This window comes from Homalodisca vitripennis, chromosome 4 (genome assembly GCF_021130785.1).
Source record: "Homalodisca vitripennis isolate AUS2020 chromosome 4, UT_GWSS_2.1, whole genome shotgun sequence".
NCBI lineage: Eukaryota > Metazoa > Arthropoda > Insecta > Hemiptera > Cicadellidae > Homalodisca > Homalodisca vitripennis.
Window position 1 is genome coordinate 171,376,213 of NC_060210.1, and position 26,798 is coordinate 171,403,010.

A 26,798-nucleotide genomic window follows, 5' to 3' on the forward strand; every position below is an offset into this window, starting at 1 on the left:
TCGACTGTGAAATCACGGAATAACAGTGTTACTTTGAACTGTTCGGCTCGTGCTGGGGATTTATGTCAGAACGTTTCTGTATGTAAGGCTAAGGGCAGTTTATTGTGAAACATGAGCCAACCAATGATAGCGACCTCTCGACTGTGAAAATCACGGAAGAACAGTGTTACCTTGAAACTGTTTCGGCTCGTGCTCGGGGATGTATGTCAGAACGTTTGTGTAAGTAAGGCTAAGGGCAGTTATTTGTGAACATGAGCCAACCAATGATAGCGACCTCTCGACTGTGAAATCACGGAAGAACAGTGTTACCTTGAACTGTTCGGCTCGTGCTGGGGATGTATGTCAGAACGTTGTGTAAGTAAGGCTAAGGGCAGTTTATTGTGAACATGAGCCAACCAATGATAGCGACCTCTCGACTGTGAAAACACGGATGAAGAACAGTGTTTACCTTGAACTGTTCGACTCGTGCTGGGGATTTATGTCAGAACGTTTCTGTAAGTAAAGCTAAGGGTAGTTTATTGTGAACATGAGCCAAACCAATGATAGCGACCTCTCGACTGTGAAATCACGAAAGAACAGTGTTACCTTGAACTGTTCGGCTCGTGCTGGGGATTTATGTCAGAACTTTTCTGTAAGTAAGGCTAAGGGCAGTTTTATTGTGAAACATGAGCCAACCAATGATAGCGACCTCTCGACTGTGTAATCACGGAAGACAACAGTGTTACCTTGAACTGTTCGACTCGTGCTGGGGATTTATGTCAGAACGTTTCTGTAAGTAAGGCTAAGGGCAGTTTATTGTGAACATGAGCCAACCAATGATAGCGACCTCTCGACTGTGAAATCACGGAAGAAACAGATGTTACCTTGAACTGTTCGACTCGTGCTGGGGGATTTATGTCAGAACGTTTTCTGTAAGTAAGGCTAAGGGCAGTTTATTGTGAACATGAGCCAACCAATGATTAGCGACCTCTCGACTGTGAAAATCACGGAAAGAACAGTGTTACCTTGAACTGTTCGGCTCGTGCTGGGGATTTATGTCAGAACGTTTCTGTAAGTAAGGCTAAGGGCAGTTTATGTGAACATGAGCCAACCAATGATAGCGACCTCTCGACTGTGAAATCACGAAAGAACAGTGTTACCTTGAACTGTTCGACTCGTGCTGGGGATATATGTCAGAACGATTCTGTAAAGTAAGGCTAAAGGGCAGTTATTGTGAACATGAGCCAACCAATGCAATTAGCGACTCTCGACTGTGAAATCACGGAATAAGAACAGTGTTACCTTGAACTGTTCGGCTCGTGCTGGGGGTTTATGTCAGAACGATTCTGTAAGTAAGGCTAAGGGCAGTTTATTGTGAACATGAGCCAACCAATGATAGCGACCTCTCGACTGTGAAATCACGGAAGAACAGTGTTACCTTGAACTGTTCGGCTCGTGCTGGGGATTTATGTCAGAAACGTTTCTGTAAGTAAGGCTAGGGGCAGTTTATTGTGACACTATGAGCCAACCAATGATAGCGACCTCTCGACTGTGAAATCACGGAAGAACAGTGTTTACCTTGAACTGTTCGGCTCGTGCGTGGGGATTTATGTCAGAACGTTTCTGTAAGTAAGGCTAAGGGCAGTTTATTGTGAACATGAGCCAACCAATGATAGCGACCTCTCGACCTGTGTAATCACGGAAGAACAGTAGTTACCTTGAACTGTTCGACTCGTGCTGGGGATTTTATTTCAGAATGTTTGTGTAAGTAAGGCTAAGGGCAGTTTATTGTGAACATGAGCCAACCAATGATAGCGACCTCTCGACTGTGAAATCACGGAAGAACAGTGTTACCTTGAACTGTTCGACTCGTGCTGGGGATATATGTCACAATGGCACGTTGCAACGGTCATGTCTACACACTCTCCCTCTCTTTAGTACATTACTAACTTGTAAGTTAATAGAATATTAATATGCTGCACTGAAAAATATTGCTTTCGTTAAATCATAATGTCGTGCAGTCTTAAACTTGAAACTACTAGTTTGAATCTTGGAAATGAACAAATTCATTTCCTGAAGCAATATTTCGTGTGGTATAATAATGCATTTATCAACGTTTTATTGTGGTATTATATTAAGGTGGAGTACATAAAATATATGATTCTACATTACAAGTTTCCTATTATTGTGGTTTGAAAAAATTCTGATTAAAAATTTGATCCTGTCTATTGAATAAAAAACGTGTTATATTGCGTGAGATACTAAGCCAATAATACTGAATGGTTTTCTAAATTTGTCTAAAGGGAATGTTTGAGCTATATGCTACTATTATTTTTCATAAACATAGTCTTAGTATCTAAAGTCGTAAGCATCTAATTAATAACAATCTTTCTCGTTGCTTTATCCTGTATACTTAATATTTGCCATGACACAATGTGGAAGTTCGTACCTAGCACTGAAAATTATACTATCGTAATTTTTAATAGTCCTGTTACAAATAACAAATTGGTATTTTAATGACGCCGTAAACGTGTTAATAATGAAAACTTTGCCGTGCATTACACAGTTAAAAGATTACATTACGTTTCTATTGTTTCTATGCCGATTGTTATGTTTTTGTTTATTATACTTTATGCTCCTTTATTCAGATATTTTTGATTTAAGAAGCCCAAAATTATGAATCTTTCGCTTATAAAATTTGAAGAATTGACTCAATATACACCTGTGAGCGTCATTAAATTAAAAAAGCATCTCTTGGTTAGGCATCACACGTTAAATACTACCTGATTTTAAATAACAGTAAAACGTTAGTAATTATTTGGGAAAAAACTTTGATGTTTTCAAACATGCTAGATTGGAATATCTAATTAATTACAGGTACTGATCAGTTCTAACATGTTTAGACATGCTACAGAGACAGGATTGAATGGCGTACTGGGGCTGACTATTCCAATCATCTATGTCTAATTGGAACACTTGTGGGACATTTTTGTTAACTCTGAGTTTCTAATGTCCAATATTTGTACTGTCCCTTCCTGCCTAATATTGTATGGTGAAAGCTAATCTGGGAAAATATTGCTCATTGAGTTGCTGATCATCTACAGAGCAAGAATTCTCTCATCCCTCATGTATTCGTGTCTTCATTCTCTTCGTGCAGATTTTTGAGGAACTATATATATGCTGATGAGTATTTGGAATTATTATTTCAAGACATGTTCAAAATTCAAAATGTGTAACCTTCATTTATTTATTTTGTTTGTATTCATTTACTTAGATTTTTCCCTCCAAGTATTATTTTGTTCCATTTTCTAACAGTAGTTATGTTACATTCTTATATCGTACTGAATTCATATAGTAAGACCAATATCATATACAGTTATTTTGTTATTTAAAAATTATATTTGTATATAATATAAGATAACTATTTTCTAGGCAGTAATTTATTGGGAACTACTGTTTACTTTTAATTTTATAAAAGTTTCACGTCGATAATAATGCATTCCTGAAGTTTCATGTATATGTCATGTATTTCATGTAGTCGGCAACCACCATGTGCTCTTTTCTATAGAGAAGTGGCTGAAATAACGTTGAATGTATTTGATATTTAACAAAAGTTAAATGGTTTAACTATTTTATTATGATGAGTTTAATGAATTAATTTTGGTAAATAATATACAAATGGAAATGTTTTGTCTAACGAAACAATTAATATACTTTATTCGGTTCAGTGTCCATGGAGTTGTGAAAAGGTTGGGTTGTGCAAAACTGAATATTATATGTCTATATTTTCATTTACTGTGCATCACAATATTATTGTGAATTATACAGGAATCGATATTGGAAGAGCGACCCGCTAGATATAGGTTTATCAAAATATAACTTCTAAATAATTGTTCTAAAAAGTAACAAAATAATTCACTCCTTAGTCAAATAAATAACTTTTACAATTTAAACATATACTGATGACAGTAAATTTTAACTTCGCCCCTTGTGCAAATCTTACATTTAAATTTAATAAGAATTGACAAAATAAGTGTAATCAACTCAACTCTTAAAGTATAGAGTTCCTTTGTTCAAGATACAAAAAGCTAAGAGGAGATAAAATACTTGCTATGGGTAATTACTATAGTGAAAATATATTTAAAAAAAGAAAGAATTACTTATTACAGTTTTGTTTTGAAAAGTTAATAGTTCATATAATTTTATGTTTGTTTATAAAAGATTAATAAATAACTAAAGGAGTTTATACCACATATGTACACACACACACACACACACACACACACACACACACACACACACACACACACACACACACACACACACACACACACACACACACACACACACACACACACACACACACACACACCACACACACACACACACACACACACACACACACACACACACACACACACACACACACACACAAACACACACACACACACACACACACACACACACACACACACACACACACACACACACACACACACACACACACACACACACATACACACAGGAACCCATACTAAAAGAAGAACATACACCCATACAATTTTGATAAATATTACAGAATACATTAAATCTTAATATCAAAAACAAGGAGAATTTTATGCAAAGTAAGTTTACAACACCTGGAGTTATAAAGTGAATTTAGCTGGTGACTTTACAATAATGGAATTTATTCTTTTGAATCATGATTTAATATGAGATTGAGAAGAACCTTGTTTCGTCAAGAAATTTATTAAAAAAAACACGAAGTTAATCAACATTTTAGTTATTAAATACAGTCATACATTTTATTATTTGTGTTAAATTGATGAATCTCGATTTTTGCAAAAGAACAGAACAGTCATTTACTAGATGATGACCATTCGAATATTGGATGGCAACCAGAACTCCCAAAACTTCAAGGATCAACATTGCCAGTATTAAATCCATACTAAACCGACAAGGATGAATGGAAGACGAATAAATGTCAATGGAATACACAAAGTAAAACTGTACTTGAACTCAAGTAAGATCTACCCAATTTATGATTCCAAATCTTTCAAAATTCAAACCTAACATGCACCAAAACCTTTTCTATGTTGGACATATTTTTTTTATGTGCCCATGGCAGTATATTCACGAAACCCTGTATCATACATGTGACATATAAACTCAATAATAATTGTAAATCAAACGTTTATTTATTTATATCAATAGCTAGTTAAGCAAGGGCAAAGAACGAGTCAATAAATAAATAAAGCAAAAGACAAAATTAATAAACTTATATAAAATTAGTATGGATTTTAAATTTATGTTAGGTACATGGCATTTTATGCCAAATGCGAATTTATTTACTATAATGTAAACCGATAGGTTTTATTTCTAATACACTAATTACCACTAGAATTAGAAATGGTAAAATTTCTCTTTTTAAATGTTTTAAGGTTTGTAATCAGCATCATTGTTTTCCACTACAAATAAAACATAACTGAGTATGAATAACTATTACCTTATTGTTTTTAATTTCAAGAAATAACGAAACAACTTTTTGCTTATATAACTGTATCTTAAATATTTGAACCAAGGTTTGAACTACTAAGCGATTTCGAAGTGAATTTTGAACGCCAAATGTGTGTAAACTAATTGAGAAGTGGTGATCGTGATAGCTGAAGAGGTGTTGAAAGTGGCTGGTAGGAGAGGAAAGGAAAGCTGTGGTCCGGGGGTGAGTGGGAGCAGAGGCGGCAGCAGTAGTCAGTCTCTGGTCGGACACCGTCGTGCAGGATACTCGTACATTCTCCAGCCACCAGGTGAGCTCCTCACCCACTATTGTCTTCCTTTAAAACTCTTCCTTTTGTTTAATATGTTAAAAATCTTATTTATTAAAATAAATAGTGACCGTATAGATTAGTATTAATTATCTAAGCCAAATGTAACAAGATTGTTGAACACAATGCTGTAGTCTAAGCATTTAATTTATCCTTAATGTTATCGGAACAGCTTAAACTGTAATTTTCCGCATCAGACTGTGTGCTTGTATCTGAAATTGTAAGGATACATAGATATTATTGGATCGTTTTATGAATCATTGAGTGAAAGTTTGTAAGTCAATGTTTGAACAGTGAAAGATAAGTGTCTTGCTGGACAGCGTGGCCGACGGTTGACGAAGCGACAGAACTGGTCGTGTTGAGTATGGAAAGACGTGTGCAGGTTTTTGTGTCCGATGAAAGACTGAGAGGAGAGGTTGAGTAAGAAGCGAGATTGCCTCAGTGGTGGCTGTGCCCATCAAGGCTGTCTGTACCTTGGTCTGTCGTAGATTAATACTAGAGAGAACGGAATGACTGCATCTTAGCGGCATATTTATTGCAACAGTAGCGGCTGTGCCCATCAAGGCTGTCTGTGATAGATTCCTACCAGAGAGAACGGAATAACCACATCTGTAGATGCATACTTAATGCACAGTGATGGTTGTGCCCATCAAGTATGTCTGTGCCTGGGTCTATCGTAGATCTGCACTAGAGAGAACAGTATGAATGCATTTTAGCGACATGTTGATTGCACAGTGGCGGCTGTACCTTCAAGTCTGTTTGTACTTTTGTCTGTCCTAGATCTGCACTAAAGAGAACGGTATGACTGCATCTTAGCGACATGTTGATTGCACAGTCGCGGCTGTACCTTCAAGTCTGTTTGTACTTTTGTCTGCCCTAGATCTGCACTAAAGAGAACGGTATGGCTGCATCTTAGCGACATTTTGATTGCACAGTCGCGGCTGTACCTTGAAGGCTAACTGTACCTTTGTTTCGTAGATCTGCACTAGAGAGAACGGTATGGCTGCATCTTAGCGACATTTTGATTGCACAGTCGCGGCTGTACCTTCAAGACTGTTTGTACTTTTGTCTGTCGTAGATCTTCACTGGAGAGAACGGTATGACTGCATAGGACCGACATATTGATTGCACAGTGGTGGCTGTACATTCAAGACTGTTTGTACTTTTGTCTGTCGTAGATCTGCATTATAGATAACTGTATGACTGCATCATAGCGCCATAATGATTACAACATTGGCGGCTTTACCTTCAAGGCTGTCTGTACCTTTGTTTGTCGTAGATCTTCACTAGTGAGAACGGTATGGCTTCATCTTACCGACATATTAATTGCACAGTGGCGGCTGTTATTTCAAGGTTGTCTGTACCTTTGTCTGTCGTAGATCTTCACTATAGAGAACGGTATGACTGCATCGTAATAAGATATTGATTGTACAATAAAGCGGCTGAGCCAACCATGGTTGTTTGTGATATATTCGTACCAGACACCAAGTTATAACTGCATATGTTGTTGTATATTTATTACACAGCAGCCGCTATGCCCATCAAGATTCTATGCGTCTTGGTTTAACTTTGATCAGTACTAGAGAGAACGATAGAACTGCATCTGCAGCTACATATTTAATGCCCACTATCGGCTGTGCCCATCAAAGCTCTCTGTGCCTTAGTCATTCGTACATCCTTACTAGAGGGAACGGTATAACTGGATCTTAAGCTGCATATTTATTGCACAGTATCGGCTATGCCCATCAAAGCTCTCTGTGCCTTAGTCATTCGTACATCCTTACTAGAGGGAACTGTATAACTGGATCTTAAGCTACATATTTATTGCACAGTATCGGCTGTGCCCATCAAAGCTCTATGTGCCTTAGTGATTCGTACATCCCTACTAGAGGGATCGGTATAACTGGATCTTAAGCTATATATTTATTGCACAGTATCGGCTATGCCCATCAAAGCTCTCTGTGCCTTAGTGATTCGTACATCCCTACTAGAGGGATCGGTATAACTGGATCTTAAGCTACATATTTATTGCACAGTAGCGGCTGAGCCCATCAAAGCTCTCTGTGCCTTAGTTATTAGTACATCCCTACTAGAGGGAACGGTATAACTGGATCTTAAGCTACATATTTATTGCACAGTATCGGCTGTGCCCATCAAAGCTCTCTGTGCCTTAGTCATTCGTACACCCATACTAGAGGGAACGGTATAACTGGATCTTAAGCTACATATTTATTGCACAGTATCGGCTGTGCCCATCAAAGCTCTCTGTGCCTTAGTCATTCGTACATCCCTACTAGATGGAACGGTATAACCGGATCTTAAGCTACATATTTATTGCACAGTAGCGGCTGAGCCCATCAAGGCCGTCTGTAACTACACATTTATTACATTATAGAGCCTGTCCATTGTAGATCAAGGAGTACAAAATGACATAACTGCGTATGTACTTAACTAAGTTGATTCACACGCAGTGGCCATCACGTTTGGCTGTACCTCATACCATAGTAGATGCAGATCATGCGGACAAAATAGTATAACTGCATATCGACCTGTATATTTTGTTTCACAGCAGTGGCCATCACGTCTGGCTGTACCTCGGTCCATCGTAGATCATGCGGACAAAATGGTATAACTGCATATCGACCTGTATATTTTGTTTCACAGCAGTGGACATCACGTCTGGCTGTACCTCGGTCCATCGTAGATCATGCGGACAAAATGGTATAACTGCATATCGACCTGTATATTAACTAAGTTGACTCACAGCAGTGGCCATCACGTCTGGCTGTACCTCGGTCCATCGTAGATGCAGATCATGCGGACAAAATGGTATAACTGCATCTCGACATGTATATTTTGTCTCACAGCAGTGGCCATCACGTCTGGCTGTACCTCGGTCCATCGTAGATCATGCGGACAAAATGGTATAACTGCATATCGACCTGTATATTTTGTCTCACAGCAGTGGCCATCACGTCTGGCTGTACCTCGGTCCATCGTAGATCATGCGGACAAAATAGTATAACTGCATATCGACCTGTATATTTTGTCTCACAGCAGTGGCCATCACGTCTGGCTGTACCTCGGTCCATCGTAGATCATGCGGACAAAATGGTATAACTGCATATCGACCTGTATATTTTGTCTCACAGCAGTGGCCATCACGTCTGGCTGTACCTCGGTCCATGTATTCATGTAACTGCATCTATAGTTGTGCCTTTCAAGACCGTATTTACCTTGTTCTATAGTTGATCCTGTCAAGAAAATAGTATTACTTCATCTGTAGCAACATATCTTGTTGCTCATTTGAAGCGGTATTCATCAAGGCTCTTTGCACATGGCCTCTTGTATATACTAGAAACTGCATTTGTGTAACCGCTTTTACATACATTAATGCGTAGTGTCTGTTGTTCCTGTAAATACTGTCTATAAATTGACCTGAGGCAAGTCTGTGTTGGACAATCCCAATAAAGTTATTTTCAATAAGTTTAAATTTTAAACTTTTACGCAGATCTAGATTTTTGTTCTCATAATATAGATGAACCACCATATTTAGAGCACAGTACCACAATGCGAAGAGGCATTTCACAAAATGAGAGTGAAGTATTCTATGGACCATTCAAATTAACCTCAGAGCAACACTGAAAAATACAATTTCTGTAGAAACTTGAGGATATATATGTAGTATAGGATTATACAATATGCCATTTATAGACTGTTACAGAAGAAACGCAAGGATCATCCGTGAAATTACTTGGAAATTATATTCGAATGTGGAATGAGATTTAGCTACTGATCCGGACTAATAGCAAGGGAAATGTCAAGGACTGATGAGGTCAGGTCTGGACTGAGATATTTCTGTGAGGTACTGAGGTCACGTACTGTACAAGTACAATGCCGTGTAACGGGCTGAGGCAGAGGCCAAGGCGGGTGACTCGCTCAAGGCGACTCGGCTCAGACAAGGCCCGTTGGATCGTTACAGCCACCGAATACACGGTTGACGGTGGCCAAGGCTGTGGCTGATAATTAAATGACGTTCCGCGGAACTAATGAAGGATCGAGAGTAGGCCTACGATCTTAGCTCGGCCACAGTCTAGAGTGCAGTACAAAAACTGATAGAGAACACACGGTGGTGGCTAAGAGAATGCTAAAACTACCAGAAACATGGTTCAATTTGATACGTCTACGGCGTCAGTAGCAGCAGCAGAAAAACTAATCGTTCTCTAACGATCCAGCTCTGTTCTCTTAGTGTTCCGTTTATTCCATACATGCGTGGATTTAAATTTTACATATATATTAGTACACCCGTTATTTTAAGTATACACTGCTTGGCTGAAGACTCCCAGCAGTTACTGCCCATGGAGGTTAAATGGAGCCAGAGATACAATGCAAGTTGTCTTTTATATGCGTTTCCTTAGTTGGTAATATATAACACACACTATTTATATATTTATTCACACTACAACACTGAAAATATAAATTATTAATTAAAGACTAGGAAACAATTATAAGTTGAATGTGTATGATTTATGTATTACCATACTGGAGTGCCTGTCCGAACATGCGGCGCGTGGCTCTGCATGGTGCACTACTTCTTTTGCATTATCATCAAGGCGGGTTACGTTAATAGTGGAATGTAGGGGCTCTTCACTTGCACAAACACACTGCAATTTAAAATTGTAACGCAAAAATGTTGCATAATAAATTGCCTTATTTCATACAACTTGTATTGTTGAAAACACCGAATTGTTATATAATCCGGTTTGTTCCATATTTGTTTAGGAGTGAATAAAATTAATTAAAACGGTGCTTCAGAAGCGTTCCTCTGGGATTAGATAACTTGTGAGGAAGTCATCCTATGCCTCTGAGGATATGTCATCGAAATTCTTTCTGTCATCTCCAGATTTATATGATTGCGCTGCAACATCTATTAAAGCTCTTTGATTAACCTCTTGCTTGGCCCAGAGTCTATCTTACTTGAAATTAGAATGCGTTTATTGTTAAAGCATTCGACTCTGCTCAGAGAGACATCAGCATCACGTCAGCTACCGTCAGACGCTTTTTATTGGCTCAGCGTCTATGGCGATGGCGGTGCTGAGAAAAATACATTCTCAAGTGATTGGACGCGTTGCTTCACTGGATGTCGGGAAGGCATTGTCAGCGACTTTGATATTGCGTTTTTGACGTGCCGAACAGTTTTTAGATTACGTTACTACTACGCTACTACTACTACGTTACCCTTATGAGCAGAGCTCCACGCAAAGGGACACGATGACACTGTGTGTTGCTTTGAAGGCCATGTCTCAATATGTTGACTGTACGATTGTATGACAGCGAGTCGAGTGTACGACTTTTTCTAACAATATACTCTTTTATGTTGAGTCGAGTGTGGTTTTCAGACAAAGGAACAGGCAACGTCAGCTCAGGGTTCGTCTTCTGTCCGGGTAACTGCAGTGTTTTGCCTCTTGTCCCGGTGAACAAAGTTAAAAAGTCAAGGTTCCCACATTCACTTTAGGTGAATGCGTATTTAATCACAGTCTGTGAATGACAGCAAGTTTATGTGGACATCAAGATTGAATTGATACTGAAAAGGTGGGGAGATACATAAATTTATAGGTGATTGGATAGCAACGGCTCCTTCGACACTCCTGTAGCGCTTGAAAATTATTGTTGAGCCAAATTCTTAATCCCATCTATTGTGCTTGGTAAAATAGTGTTGAGAAATTGATGCTCGCTTGATCGTCACTTTCTGGGCAATGATTGTAGCTGCCGAATAATGTGCGTATGCCTTTTACCATTCTGGTTTGATGCTTTGCAATCATCTTTAGTCGATACAGGGACGTTCCGTTCAGAGTGGATCAGGAAGTGGATCGACTGTCTTCAATTTAAAGAGAGTCCGAATGTCTGCCTAAGCTGCACATGAGAATACTTGAAGTCCCGGGTTGGGACTGTGTTCAGTTTAAATCAGTTGCATCCTAACAATATATGAACGATAAGATAGGACGCAATTCGGATGTCCGATCCTAGTCAGTTGCCATTGAGTTAGGAGCTTTGGGGAAATTCATATCTTCGCGCCTTCTACTGTACTAGGTCCAAAAACTTAGCATAACATTTCTGGTTTATTTCAGTCTACTCTCGACTGAAAACTGTTAAAGTATTTCCAAAATCACTAACTTTAATATTTTAAGAGGTATTCATTTTATCCTGATACACCTACACAACTTTGCCGGTCCAGTGGTTTACTTACGTTTATACCTCGTCAACGTTTTACGGGAAAGACAGTTTTATGAAGTAAATTTTTGAGCGGACATTTAGACACATAATCTTGAAAGTTTTAAATTTTTAGCTACTGATATTTTTTAAAGTTATGGATATTTCTGATATTAGCTGCTGGTAATTCATCACATAATAGATGTAGGAGTTTTAAAAGAGAAATGAACTAGCAAGACCTTTCAAAACAACAAAAACGAAAGGATGTCAATTTTGATATGGTAATACGAATTTCATTTTTCATATATTTTTATTCGTATAAATCGATGCGTTTACATTGGTAATAACTCTATTTCTCCAGAAGATTTGTTCCCTATGTTTAATTTAAAATTGCTTGTATATTATGCTCATATTGAATATTTTATATCATTATCTCAAAAATGCTTCCCCGCTCTATTAACTTATGTGAGAATTAAAGAGTATAGACTAATCACTCCTAGTTGCATATCTATTTTTTTTTATTTTGATGGGCAATGTACGTACTAATCTATATATATATATAAAAATGAAACTGTGCGTGTGTAACAGCATCACTCACAAACGGCTGGACGGATTCGCCTAATTTTTTTAAAATTTGTTCGTCTTGATCTGTAGAAGGTTATAGGATACTTTTTATCCCTTTCCCGATTCAGGATTCCTCCCCACTGGTTACAGAAATACCCGTAAGAAATGCATTGCAGCAAACATATGTTATTAAGTGAAAGAGTCTTTTCAAATTTTTAATCAGCTGTTCTTTGTAAACATATATAATGCGACAAAAAATTGTTGTTATTTTTGACAGTAACTAAGTAAACATAAATATTTTTGACGTTTCTATGTAAACAAACATTTTTTGACATTTACAACGTGTCACAAATGTCAAATTTTTGATAAACGTGATTTGATATCTTTTTTACAATTTCCAAGAACAGTGTTATTTTCCATCAGTAATTCCATCCGACTTGCCATTTGAATTTAAGAGACTTCAGTTCCCCGTTCGACTTGCGTTCGCAATGACGATTAATAAGGCACAAGGACAATCACTTAACGTCGCAGGAATCCATCTGGAACCCTCATGTTTCTCGCACGGTCAATTATACGTCGCTTGCTCAAGAGTCGGAAACCCGAAGAACCTTTATATTTATGCTCCAAATAATACAACTAATAACGTTGTTTACCAAAACGCATTAAAATAAACAAAAAACTTTTATAATAGATTTTTATGATATGCTACGATGTATTAGTAGAGCAATAAATTAATTGGAAAAACGTATAATAAAATTAGTATTTCTTTTCGATGCTTGATTGATGTAGCCCTCTCTACTGCCACGCGAGCGGAGCCGCGGGTTTAGGCTAGTACTATAATAAACATCTGTAATTCTTTTGAACTGTCGCCAATATAAAAAGTACAACGTAAAGAAAGAGACTATTTTTGGTGTCTCACATAATTTGCACAGACGTTTATTTATGCGCGTATATTCCTGACATACCCAGTTTCTCAATAGTAAATTATGATGTAAATATTCTAACTTAGGAGTAAAAAATGTGATGCTGACTCGACACCAGGAATTGGCACAAGCCACTGTGAAGGTGTGTTGGAATCCTTGATGTAAGGGGCTCTAGCTGCCCATCTGCATACAATGCTGCGACCTCACGCCCAACCGCTCGACCACGTAACCGCGCGACGCGACCAGGCTCCGGCTCCCATCAGTCGTCCTGTCCTTGTTTATTTGGTAATGGAATTACATTTCCTACCTTCATTGTTTCGAGGCTATTTTATTGTATATAGTCCCTTAAGAAATAGAAATTCCAGACTATTAATCAACCTATAATATGATTTTTTAAATTTAAATATATCATAACTGGATAGTTGGCTTCACATAAAAACCACTTCATGTTTCAATTTATAACGAAAATAACTATAGTCTATTAAATACTGTTCTTATTACATAAAACTACATTGTATTGATGTGTTTACGTAACATCAGCACTCAAAACAAAACTCCACAATGAAAAATTAACTTTAATATAAGTATGTGTTTAAAGATATATAAAAATTTTTGCTATTACAACCGATGATTTATTAGTGATATTTTCTGCAACGATCCTTGCGTTTTGTCTGTGAATATAGTGGGATGACAGGTCACCAGTCTCATGTGCGTTAAAGTCTCCAGTCTCATTGAGAGATCGATTCTAAACGTAAAATTCTGATTTGCTGGTATTAAAATAAGAGTTCTTTTCATGGGTTTCTAATATAAATATCCAGTTGTAAGTATATAAAATAGATCAAATATTGATTAGCTTTTTGAGCACAATTCACTTTGACGAATTATTTCAATTTGTTTTGAATTGTATTAAAATGTAGTGAATATAATTTCTTCTTAGCAGATATAGTAAACAGAACAACCTATTACTACAAAAATGCAGTATAAACCAATTAACTTAAGCAACTGAATTTAAGAAGTAAAAAACTATCAATGTACAAGGTAAAAATTTTGAATAGAGTTTTGTTCTCAATTTTAATTTAGTTTGAAATGTATTACCTTTTCTACACCCCAGTTCGTAAAATTTCCGGATTGTCAAGCTCTATAACATTTATAAACAATGATGCACTTTTTACGATTGCGTATTATAGGTATCCTTAATACTACCATTAATAGTCAAATTTGTTTTAAGAAAATAAGAGAAAACGTCACATCTGATTACTATAAATCTATCTTTTTCTTTCAATTCAATTCTCTTTCCTTTCTCAAGAAAATATAAATGTTTCCTTAGATATATACTCGTAGAAATAGCTTATTCTGAGGAATATTGAGGGGGGGAACGGATTTCTGTAATGAATTTGAACAGTTGGTCTATTAATTATAACCAACATAGAACTCAAACAAAGCAAAGTGACATTTAACAATCTTGTCAACCTATGAACACAAATCGACTACGGGGACTGTGAATATGTCAATAAGATAGGAATAATAATAATGTATGGGATACGGTAAGAAACACAGGCGTCGTAGTTTTTTTTTTTTTTTTTTTTTTTTTTTTTTTTTTATTTGTGGAAGACCGTATACATATTATATGAAGAACACTGGTGACTGGCCGATCGATCTGTAACTAAATATTGGGTGTGTGAACTAAGAAATCGATGAACTTTATTAATATATATGAAATAGGAATGGGAATCACACACAATGGTAGTATTTACATAGCGAGTACTGATCTGGGAGAGAGTATAGGCCGTGAGAACTGAGAATATGATGGGAATATTAATTATGTATGTGAAACAGTGGGTGATCTCACACGAGCATAGTCGCTCAAACGTGGCGGTGAATCTCTACTGCAATATGGTGCGTTTGCTTGTATCAGTATGAGAGCGGGTAATTGCTATGTGAACTGAAGATATAATGGAACAACTAATGATGTACTATGAGACGCTTTACAGTTGCAGTGAATCTCTACTGCAATGTGGTACGTTTGCTTATATCAGTATGAGAGCGGATAATGAACTGAAGATATAATGGAACAACTAATGATGTACTATGAGACGCTTTACAGTTGCAGTGAATCTCTACTGCAATGTGGTACGTTTGCTTTTATCAGTATGAGAGCGGATAATGAACTGAAGATATAATGGAACAACTAATGATGTACTATGAGACGCTTTACAGTTGCAGTGAATCTCTACTGCAATATGGTACGTTTGCTTGTATCAATCTGAGAGCGGGTAATTGCTATGTGAACTGAAGATATAATGGAACAACTAATGATGTACTATGAGACGCTTTACAGTTGCAGTGAATCTCTACTGCAATATGGTACGTTTGCTTGTATCAATCTGAGAGCGGGTAATTGCTATGTGAACTGAAGATATAATGGAACAACTAATGATGTACTATGAGACGCTTTACAGTTGCAGTGAATCTCTACTGCAATATGGTACGTTTGCTTGTATCAATCTGAGAGCGGGTAATTGCTATGTGAACTGAAGATACGAGTATAATGGAACAACTAATGATGTACTATGAGACGCTTTACAGTTGCAGTGAATCTCTACTGCAATATGGTACGTTTGCTTGTATCAATCTGAGAGCGGGTAATTGCTATGTGAACTGAAGATATAATGGAACAACTAATGATGTACTATGAGACGCTTTACAGTTGCAGTGAATCTCTACTGCAATATGGTACGTTTGCTTGTATCAATCTGAGAGCGGGTAATTGCTATGTGAACTGGAGATATAATGGAACAACTAATGATGTACTATGAGACGCTTTACAGTTGCAGTGAATCTCTACTGCAATATGGTACGTTTGCTTGTATCAATCTGAGAGCGGGTAATTGCTATGTGAACTGAAGATATAATGGAACAACTAATGATGTACTATGAGACGCTTTACAGTTGCAGTGAATCTCTACTGTAATGAGGTACGTTTGCTTGTATCAATCTGAGAGCGGGTAATTGAAATGTGAACTTAATATGTAATGGAACAACTAACGATGTACTATGAGACGCTTTACAGTTGCAGTGAATCTCTACTGCAATGTGGTACGTTTGCTTGTATCAATCTGAGAGCGGGTAATTGCTATGTGAACTGAAGATATAATGGAACAACTAATGATGTACTATGAGACGCTTTACTGTCGCGGTGCATCATCATGGCAACTTTTGGTGTGCTGTATGCATGTACTGGCTAATCGACCTCATTACAGGAATATTTAAGCCTGTACTCAGACCGGATTATTCGGACAATTATATCGGGGCCTTAGCTCCCAGGAGAGCCAGGACCTGGCCACGCCACATGTCTATCCGAAGGGACAGCGTTGACGGACGAGGTAGCTCAATCTAAGTACTGTAATACTATTGCAGGTTAAATGTGTAATGTAGGTCAATAAAATTTAAGAAACTGTGACTATTACTTTAAAAATAATAATCATATTTTTGATTTCACAACCTATAACGTATTTATTTTTACCATGCGTTTAAGCTTAAAAGTCTATCATAGTTTCTGCGATCAAACAACAACTCCCTCTACACTTTCGTTCGGTCTGATCCGATTAATCATAACTGGAATACCGATACGAAAGATTGAGAATACGAAAGATCTTCTATTGAGAATAAAAATAAAATTTAAAAACCTCTTGTGCACAATCACATTTAAAAATAATTTCAATCAGACTAATAGACTAAATATTATACATTTTTATAGTTTACTAATATAATTAAAAACCATGATTAAAATGGTCAGATTAATAATATTCTTTCCGTACTTATTTGTAGCAACATCTATTGAATCTTACTATAATTAAAAAAATAATAAAATGTTGTCGACTGGATAATGGGGGGGGCGAAGCGGTGTGAATGGGGGGTGATGGCCGGACATGATGGGCCCGTTAAAGCTGAGTATGGCCCTGGGTATATTTAGCGAGAAGTTACATATGTAAGATGTATAAATCTCACGCTTAAAATATTAGTTTTATTAGTCCAACAGCGTATTATGCTCCTATGAATGAATGTATCACAGTTTAATACAATAAACTAAACTTCACGGCATATTAATTTAATTTATGAAAGTTTTACTATTTATCGTGAGTATGTTTAGTTTAATTATGATGGACTATCAGTGATTGTATTGAGACAAATATCGGTACGAATAATATTTCAACTCATATGACGAAAATTGTAATTTATTTATTAGTTTTACATATGTTTAAAAATTCATGTAAATACATGAAGTGCTGTCAGTCGTTACATAAGTAGTATCTGGTACATACCTTACACTTTTAAAATTTATGAATTAATTACACAAATAAACTAAAAGATATATGAAATACGTATCTAACACAAACAAACTGATTGTGTGAAATTCATTTAAAAATCATCATTACAAATTCGGTCACAGAGTAAAACTCCTTGCTTATGATGTGATACCATTTACGGGAAACTCTAAAAGATCTCACGCTGCATTCACGCTTCAGATGGATTGGGGGGGGGGCATTGACAAGTTTCATAGCGGGGTACAAATAACGATAAGATTTTTTAATGAAGTTGTTATTTTTTCGATGTCAAATTGCTGCTTATAAAATTGTTGAAAACAGAAGTATGATAAAATATGTTCAGTGATTTAATCGATTTAAAACATGTTTAAGTTCTTTTGCCCATGTTCAAATATTATGCTTGGTGAAATATGATTTAAGAAATAAAATAACGTTTAAAAATTACCACTGCCTAGAGCAGATTAACACGTTTTGATAGTTCTAAAAATAACTCACAACAAGAGTAAAAATATCGACACGTGGAAAAGAAAGTGAAAGATAGGCCAGTGAATAGATTAACCCACAAAAACACGGTCCAATTACCAATGAGTGTTATAATTACACACTGGTGAGTAGCGGTGGGGGGGGGAGATGTCGGCACGCGATCCATCTCACGTGGCTGGGATATGGAGATTTTGCAAAAGAAATTTATGTAAAATTATGTTGTTATAGTGTTAGTAGTAAAACTTGTTCTAGTAATAACGTTGTAATAAAACCTCCTATTACAAATATTAAAAAAATGTACCTGTAGTACGGACATACCATGTGTATTTAAAATACTTTTATTTTAGCTTATCTTTGATAACGCTTACCGTTGTATGTTTTCTAAGATTTCGTAAAAGAAATGTATGTAAAAATATTGTTTTAGTGTTAGTACTAAATCTTGTTCTAGCATTAAAGTTGGACTTCATGATAAAACTTCCCCTTTGCACAGTTATTAAAAACATGTAATACGGATATACCGTGTGTATATTATACTCATGTTTATCCACCTCTCACCTTCCAGGATTCAAATTATATCTCAGTTATTAATCAGGGTAGATAAAAACTGGAAACAGGCGGGCTTTGTATCATATAACGTGTTTTTATATTCATTTTTAAACGTCTGGTAAGGTTTTAAGGTGTATTTTCTCCAGTGTTGAGGAAGAAGTACACGAAAGCGGAAACACCATGACACGAATGAACACGATCGCTGTCATAATTTTACTTTATTGCACTAAATCCTAGCACAATTATTGTAATTCGAGTTTATACGCTAAATCCATTAATTAAAATAATTCAGAATAGTTGCTTCTCATTTTTTACCCTTTACTAGATTATTTGGATTTCAAAATATAAAACCACTTTTAGTAATGGAGTAAAACATCGAAAATTATTTACATTGTCCTTAAACAACATTTTATGTTGTAATTGCCATTCATTTTACTCCATTTAAGGCAAAAATTGAGTGTTGTATATCTACATTTTTATAAACATTTTTCAACAAATCGATCCCCAAAACTAGCAATGCTTTAAAAAATATATATTTCTATATGACAGCAACGTGATTGTGAATATTATTTTTCTTCCGACTTAAACAAAAAGTGTTTATTAAATATTTTATATATATATATATATATATAAATATTATATATATATAAATATTATATATTATATATATACATACATATAAAATGATTGCGTACCTAATTAGATTGTTTGCTAATAAATTATCACAATTACACCAGATCAGTTTATATGGTTATAGCTAAGTTTTGTAAAATAGCTCCTAGAACAGAGTTAGTTATAATTGTTTTCACCCGAGGCTTTGTCCTCTTAACTCCAAAAGTGTTTATTATCAGTCCTGGTTAACACATAAAGTATACAACTGAAGCCAAATTTTGTCAAATCTATTCCAATAAGGAGAGATCCTTAAGAAATCCTTATTAGTCGCTTGATACTTATTGAATCTACCCTCGCTCGCTCCCTCAACTCATGCTTAATTATAACAAAAAGTCTTGATTTGGGAGCTTTGATTAAGCACAATAAAATCACTACGGCCAATTTCGTTAATATCGATTCATTGTCAGTCTCCCCCATTTAGAGTCATTATTTAGCAATGTAGAAGTACGCCACATCAAGTAGGCTTTGCTCAAGGGTTCATTCCAATCTCGAAATGTCCTACAGATAGACAAGCAATCAAAATTTATCATTTATAATGATAAAGTATTATTATTTAGTAAATGATATACTTTAATGACGCTCAGTCAAATCCCATGGATAGACAGACATATATGCACCTTCATCGAACTCATTCTTGTCTGCATAATAACTAATTCTTTCATCTGTAGACCTTATACAGATGAAATAGATCTCGATATATCCTGGGGATAGTTTATGAAAATACTCGCCAACAATGTATCTTCAAACACGATATTACCTTTGTAGAATGAGTTGCATGCTAAATTTCAAGTCCACAGTTTAATTCGTTCTTGTAGCGGAAAACCGGTATAGAGGCAATACAGGCAGAAGACGAATTTTGCCAAAACCCTTATTGATAGCTAATGTACCAAAATATAGTAAAATGTACCAAATTTCAAGTTTATACCACTAATTCATTCTCGGGACATCACTCTGGGTTACATGCTTTACATGGAGGGACATGGAATTGCACATAGACTAAATCTTATCTATATACAAACAAACTGATACAATAGAGTATCGAAGGGCCTAATAAAACTTAGGCTAACAATCTGCAACATATCCTATATTAAAATGTCATATGAATGAGTTCAGCCTGTTTACAAATTTGTTTATTCTATAATTTTCTAGTTGCTTTCATTGTTACTCATAAGCCCAATCATTCATTAACGCTTAGACAAATTCCATGGCTTCGTGCAAATTTTCATATCTACAGGTCTGTTCTTTTTCGAGATATATTGTTTATACACAGATAGAAAAAATAAGGTTTTCAGCCCTCGAGTGATAGACTTTGTTAACGTTTAGTGAGTAATTTCGGGAAATGGGTTTTATCGCGGTACTATGCCCTCTTGGAACCAACTGGAAACTCAAGTTTACTGCTTACGTATGTGCTTAAATTATCCTTCTTCTCGCATTCTTAGCCTAATATTTTTACTTGTTATTATTTTTTTTCAAACAGATGAGTGTATGTTTTACTATCTCGGCCCTTGTTAATATAATGAAGAGTTACTTCCAAGATTTTAGATACTTTAAGAAATAGGATGATATAAAGTTTATAAATCAATGTTGAAAATGTTATTCATTAATACACATTAGTGTAAACGACAGGCAGTATTCTTCCTTCACCAAAAAGAAAAAGTGTTGGTGATCTCAAGTTAAGTAAAATTAGAAATATGTCATGTTAAATATTTTAGGTTGGTTCTGTTGTAACCTACATAACAGAACTAAAACATGAATGCTGATTTCATTGTCTAATTAGTTCATTTTGGGTATTTTAACCCGTGAAATAGCGTTACAGTGTAATTATTAACCTTTTACGGCTGCAGAGTTAGGTAAATCTGCGAACGTTGTGTTGGCAATGCAAGGGAGAAAGTGGTTATTGGAAAAGTCAAGGACGTCAGACGAGTTATGCAAAGCGACTCCAACACGTGAGAACGTTTTCGTTTCTTAGTTTTTTTTTACTATTTGTAATTAAGTATAAAATTATATCAATATATAATTATGTGTAATTAAGGTACATAAAAGACATTTTTCAATGCGTGCAAGATATTACATTATACTAGATGCATCGAGAAACACAAAAATGTCAATTTGAATCTAAGTGTATGTACAAAACATTCTAAAATAAATTAAATTATTGAAAACTATTATAAATTTCAGACATAATTGAATCATATTTGGTGGCATACACCAAGGATAACAACACCAGAAGAATAAAGCTCTGGGCAGAACTAGATTGAGAGGCATTGGGCCTGTATCCTTGGCTAAGTTCCTTAATTACTTAATTATTGTACAAACTTTACATAAGCGTTTAAAATCATTTTATTTTTGCACTCAAATTGGCGAGAATAACATGGAAAGTGTATTTTAACACCTAACTAAAAAAATCCCCTTATAAAGCTAAAATTCAACTATTTATTTTAATCAGTTTTAACTACTTTTATCTTAGTCCAACTTTGGTGTTTGTTATTAACAGAAGTATACAAGAAATGCATGGGTATTGCCTTACCAAAAGGAATGCGATACGAAAAATGTACTTAATTATTATTGAACTGTATACAAGTTCAACATGTATACAACATGTATACAAGTTCAAGTACGTGTCACTACAGAAATTAAAAAATATATTCAATTTTAAAATACTACAAACATAAGCCCTTGAAGAGAATTCGTTTGGTAACAGTACGATCTGGATCTGTTTCTATAAGTTCAATCACTCTTTACGTTCCGAAATGATTCTTGTTTGAAAATAAAACAAATTAACGAATTAATTCCAACAAGCAAAATATTGTGTTAAACCTTAGAGTATAATACTACAATTTCTTAATTCAAGTTAAATTTATTCCTACTTCATAATATTTAATCCATATCATATCAATAATTAGTTAAGAATTCCGCAAGTTTGTAAACAAAACTTGTACTACATACAATCAGCAACAAGGCTTGAATTTCTATTGCGTTTTATAAAGATTTCAAACGTACCTGAAAATGTTATATTCCTGCCGGATTAATATAAAATTATAATGAAACAAATCTGTTCGCTAATTTTATCATAAATATTTAAAAATCTAATATAAAACAAGCAAAGTTTTACTCTCATAAAGCTACTTCCATCTTATATGCGTGCAATTAAAAGTAATCAGATAGTATTTTATAATCAACATAAATTAAAACAGAGAGAACATTTAAGATAAGGAAATGTTACATGGAAAGCTCACAGTTAAGGAAACAGGAGTTTATCGGACATTTGCCATCATTATGTGATACAAAACAATCGGTAACACTACGTTGCGAGATCTGCAATCCCCCCTTCCTCAGGGGAATAACTATCCTAACACATCCGATGTAGGTTAATACTCCGAAATACTTCTTTACAATCCTTCCATTGTCCAAAACAAACTTCAAACAAGAAGTGCACATTTATTCCCAACACAAATTCGCTATGTCTATCTCTCTCACGTGAGGTTTCCGGACGAACTGTTATGCATTTTTTGCAATTAATTTCTTCGAGTATGTCTACGTGGGTTTTACTAAATAAATGTATTAAGACAACATTTAATTGGGAAGGAAGTTAAAAGAGGCTATACTCTATTCCTAGAGAGAACTAATACTATATTGCACTCATGGTAAGGCCCAGTCGTTATTTTTTAAACGGTCTACGAGTAGTTATGAGGAGTTCCACTATAATGAATTGACTTTATACACACATGTATGTGTGTCTAATCCTTATTGTTTTGCAGATTATAAACAGTTAGAATAGAATACAATCATTAATGTTTACATACATCATTGCATAGAATACATCAAACTCCTATTTGCGATGTAAAAGAGAATTTCAATGTTCTTAAGAGTTATTTAAGCTCAGTCACTAAAAGCTTAAGAATTTTTTATATCTCTGATACTAAAGAAACCAAAATAATTGCTAATAAAATAAGAAAAAGTTCAAAAAATATAATTTGTGTAAATAAACCTTATCCTTACAGTTACCATGTTGGATTCAACATGTTAGTTGTCTCATCAAAATTGTTCTTAAAGTACACACTGTAATTAACAGTCTGAGCAGAAGCGACACATGTGCGTGTCTGTGTGAACGTGCGTGAAGTTTGTTATATTACTGTAGACGTACTCTGTACTGGTACAAGAACGTGCGTGAAGTTTGTTATTGTACTGTAGACGTACTCTGTACTGGTACAAGAAACGTGCGTGAAGTTTGTTATGGTACTGTAGACGTACTCTGTACTGGTACAAGAACGTGCGTGAAGTTTGTTATTGTACTGTAGACGTACTCTGTACTGGTACAAGAACGTGCGTGAAGTTTGTTATGGTACTGTAGACGTACTCTGTACTGGTACAAGAACGTGCGTGAAGTTTGTTATTGTACTGTAGACGTACTCTGTACTGGTACAAGAACGTGCGTGAAGTTTGTTATTGTACTGTAGACGTACTCTGTACTGGTACAAGAACGTGCGTGAAGTTTGTTATAGTACTGTAGACGTACTCTGTACTGGTACAAGAACGTGCGTGAAGTTTGTTATGGTACTGTAGACGTACTCTGTACTGGTACAAGAACGTGCGTGAAGTTTGTTATTGTACTGTAGACGTACTCTGTACTGGTACAAGAACGTGCGTGAAGTTTGTTATTGTACTGTAGACGTACTCTGTACTGGTACAAGAACGTGCGTGAAGTTTGTTATTGTTATAGTACTGTAGACGTACTCTGTACTGGTACAAGAACGTGCGTGAAGTTTGTTATGGTACTGTAGACGTACTCTGTACTGGTACAAGAACGTGCGTGAAGTTTGTTATTGTACTGTAGACGTACTCTGTACTGGTACAAGAACGTGCGTGCGTGAAGTTTGTTATAGTACTGTAGACGTACTCTGTACTGGTACAAGAACGTGCGTGAAGTTTGTTATAGTACTGTAGACGTACTCTGTACTGGTACAAGAACGTGCGTGAAGTTTGTTATAGTACTGTAGACGTACTCTGTACTGGTACAAGAACGTGCGTGAAGTTTGTTATAGTACTGTAGACGTACTCTGTACTGGTACAAGAACGTGCGTGAAGTTTGTTATAGTACTGTAGACGTACTCTTTACTGGTATACATACTTCTGCACTATGGCGATCTAAATTAGGTCATTTCCTCTAGGAGAATTTACTAAAAATAAATAGGTTAAGGTTTTGCATGTATTGATTAATTTGGACCCCACAAGAAATTGTTATTTAACCTACTTTAAGTGTGAATATTTATAATGTCGTCAAGGATAACTTGGTATTAGCAAGCAGACACGATGCGACGTTCCGTTAGGTTTTATATGATGCAAGACAGAACGTCGGTACGAGGAAACAGTTACAGACAAGTACTCCTTCAACTTTAGGATGACTCATCGACAACAATGATGAATACTGGTAACGTAACAGAACTATCCACTAAAAAACTGATGTCTTTTAAATAACTGTTTAATATTATTAAACATTCAAGGCGAAACAGTGAATATGGTTAATATTAAAGTCTTTCGCCTTTCATATAGTCATACAGTACTGAAGTATACAGACATACTAACTTGTGTACATTCCACACGTTGTCGGTTTCTGTTGATGGTATCTCAACAAATGATAACGATAAGGGTTTCCTTAGTTTTGCCAATTTACATTTAAACTTCTAACTCCGATAAATTTGCGTTTGTTTTTAGGACGAATTCATACGGAGAACTAAGATCGATTATTTCTGGACATGTACACAATTTAGTGACTTGCAACCAGTAGAAGTTTTTCAGTTTTGAGTGGAACACAAACCATGCGGTTTCCGGGATTGACTATTCTAATAGATTGCTGAAATCTGCAACTGCAAACCAAATTCCATAGCTTATAACCATGTCTCGCTTACCTGAACACCTATACATTGATGGGTAAGTGTGGATGACAGACACTCAGATAATATACCCTTCCTCAGCTACCCTCAAACTCTACCTGCAAGTGTTATTAGACCATGACGCAAGTGATATGCGTGATTCAGTTCAGGATACGGTGGATATGCTTTCATTCGGGAATTTTCATTCTGTCACTTCTGTGGAAATTCATGTGACAAACGACATCAATATTCATCATATTTATGCAAATTGATGTGTAGCTCGTTTCTGAAATGCCTAACATTTAATACATGGAAAGAGTAAGAAATTTTGATTATTGTATATGGTAATGAGCACCCTGGTGAGTATGAAAGTGCAGTAAACCCCCGATGTGGTTAACAACATGGGGGGAAGGGGTAAAGTTGCAAATAACGTCATCAACTGTACTTTTTAAACTCTTAGGTTTTCACGTACAGGAACTACTAATTTTAATGAAAATATACGGTTTTTGAGATTCTATTATTTAAAAACAAGTTTTATTTTTTAAGACAAACATTGACATTTTTAAAATCTTTTCGTTGATTATCCGTCTATCTGTCTGTTCTGCCATGCTATAACATTTGATATAAATAAAGGTCCTAGAGATTTGGAATTTGGTACATAGTAGATCATTCTTGTTCCAATGAGGAACTCGAGTCTGAAGTTTTCACATTGGTGTTATGGATAACCATGAAGGCAACGACAAAATTGCAGAATAAACAAGTTCGTAAGCAAACCGGGTACATCCATATGACACTTCATCTTGTGAAGTAGTAACACTAATGATCAAAATACTTTATTGGATTGGTTGACTATCTTTCGTTGCGTTTTGTAGGGACCTTCGATACTCCGTTATATCGCTTTATTACAATATAAAAAAGTAATACATAAATTTCTATATATTTAACTCATTAAAATAAACAAAACCTAAAAGTGATATGATTCTCTTTCCAGTTCTATGCAATGACACGTTTCATTCAATGTGGCTGTGCTATGCTTTTTTGACATTAATATTTAATAATAACTTAATATGATATAATAACTTTAATACCTTTCATTGAATAATTCACTTTAAGTTTTTCTTTTTAATAGTAAAATGTAAAAAAATAAATGTATCCTAACCGCAATAAAATGGTAAGAACATTTGCACAAGCTATCCCACCATATTATTAGATCTTATTTGAGAATTGTTATATACATCAGATTTGATGTTTTTAAAGTATATTTCTTTTATAAATGTATGAATATCACGCTTTTTTATAGAATTATGCCTTCTCAGTTAAACGCATGTGCATTTATAGAAATGCAGCTGCACTAATAGTAGTGCAGCTGCATTTCCACGGTCGCCATAGGTCTGCTGGTAGGGT

At 35.6% G+C, this 26,798-nt stretch overlaps 1 protein-coding gene across 1 annotated transcript in view; it reads left to right on the forward strand.

The window, feature by feature from the left end:
• Nucleotides 1-5,674: 5,674 nt before the first annotated feature.
• LOC124361295 (mucin-17) overlaps nt 5,675-26,798 on the forward strand; it is a 59,561-nt gene continuing 38,437 nt past the window's right edge. The window contains exon 1 of the mRNA XM_046815342.1: nt 5,675-5,783. The gene's annotated coding sequence lies outside the window, so the exon portion shown is untranslated. The remainder of the gene's footprint in view (nt 5,784-26,798) is intronic.